This window comes from Limulus polyphemus, unplaced genomic scaffold, assembly GCF_000517525.1.
Source record: "Limulus polyphemus unplaced genomic scaffold, Limulus_polyphemus-2.1.2 Scaffold471, whole genome shotgun sequence".
Lineage (NCBI taxonomy): Eukaryota > Metazoa > Arthropoda > Merostomata > Xiphosura > Limulidae > Limulus > Limulus polyphemus.
In genome coordinates, this window is record NW_013666081.1 from 266,793 (window position 1) to 268,259 (window position 1,467).

Here is a 1,467-nt window from a genome sequence, read left to right on the forward strand (position 1 = left end):
TTGTTCTTTTCTAGCTTTTCTTCCATTTCTAAGTGTGTTTTTTTCTAATTTCTTACCATTTCCGTCTTTACATTATTTATTTCCAATTACATCATTTATTTTCTCATGAGGGAAGTTGTAAATAACAATTTTTTGTAATAGTTTTTGTTTGAATGTGCTATCAGTTGACTATTTCATCGAGACAGACTAGTTTGACAAATGACAGTGTTTTACAACAATCTATATTAAATTAAGTTATAATTATACTGCTTTTTCTATTGAAGTGCCAAGTGATGCTCGTGACTTTAAATGCACCTGCATTACCTAATTATATGTATTTTTAAGAATATGTAAAACATAAAAATCCCATGATAATATAAACCCTGATAAATAAACTCAGTATTCCGAAAATTGTTTAATTTCGAAGTCTAAGTCTAAATTTGTATTTTAGCGCATTTTTGTGATGCCATAAATTTGTTAAAGGAAAACCTTTTGTATAAAATACTTTGGCTACTACTGCCATCTAGTGCTGAAAGTTTTACTTTTCCAATTCTATCCCATTGCTTGTTGAATAAACGTAATCTCCATATTCTGTCCTTACTATCTTTTCGTTCTTTGATTTATTTATTCGAAATAAAACATTTTTCGTGCGATTTACTTTTACATATATTCATATATATATATATTTATTAGATATATAGCATCGTTGAGAAGCAGGGACATAGTTACTAAAAGTAAGCAAACAAGCCATTTCCTTGTTAAATTAGCATTGCATTTATAAGGAATGCATAAGTAAGTTAAATATATAGTTTTACTGGTAACACTGGATTAAAAAAAATCCCTCATCAACAAATGTCTCTATAAAACAAGATTAACAGTAAGTCTTAACAATTTACAAAACATTGTGTAACTGCACAAGATCTATAGTTTATGGCTATTAGTGTAAACCAAGAAAAGTAATAACAAAATTATTTGGTAAATGAGTAATGAGAAAACGTGAAAAACACCTAAATAAATCAAAATACAACTGAAAGAGAAAAGTATTCTCGACGAGGATGGGATTCGAACCCACGCGGGCAGAGCCCAATGGATTAGCAGTCCATCGCCTTAACCACTCGGCCACCTCGTCACATAGAAACTATGCTATAAATTAATGTTTTTAAGAATACATCTTAAAATATATAAAATTAAACTTTGTTATTAGTGTGTTAGATGACTTGTAATTATTTAATTTTATATTTGCATATAATTAATGCAATGAATTAGCTTCGAATGAAACATTGGTTAAGTCTCTATAATTTTGTTAGTCTCGTGGAAAGTTTTCACACCGCCTACAATTGCACCAGCGTATGATAATACAGTTTTGGACAACTAATAAAATCGAAGCAGGCAAAGTTGTGGAAAATTTATTTTTGTTAAGAATTACAGGAAAAAGAAAATACCTACTCAACAATAAATCACTTAATGGTGTAGTTATTGTGATTATAT

The 1,467-nt window shown here is 29.0% G+C and overlaps 1 non-coding gene across 1 annotated transcript; it reads right to left on the reverse strand.

Annotated features, from left to right (window-relative positions):
• Positions 1–1,026: 1,026 nt before the first annotated feature.
• Trnas-gcu lies at positions 1,027–1,108 on the reverse strand. The gene has a single exon. It is a non-coding gene; the product is annotated as a tRNA-Ser (tRNA).
• Between the last annotated feature and the right edge of the window lie 359 nt (positions 1,109–1,467).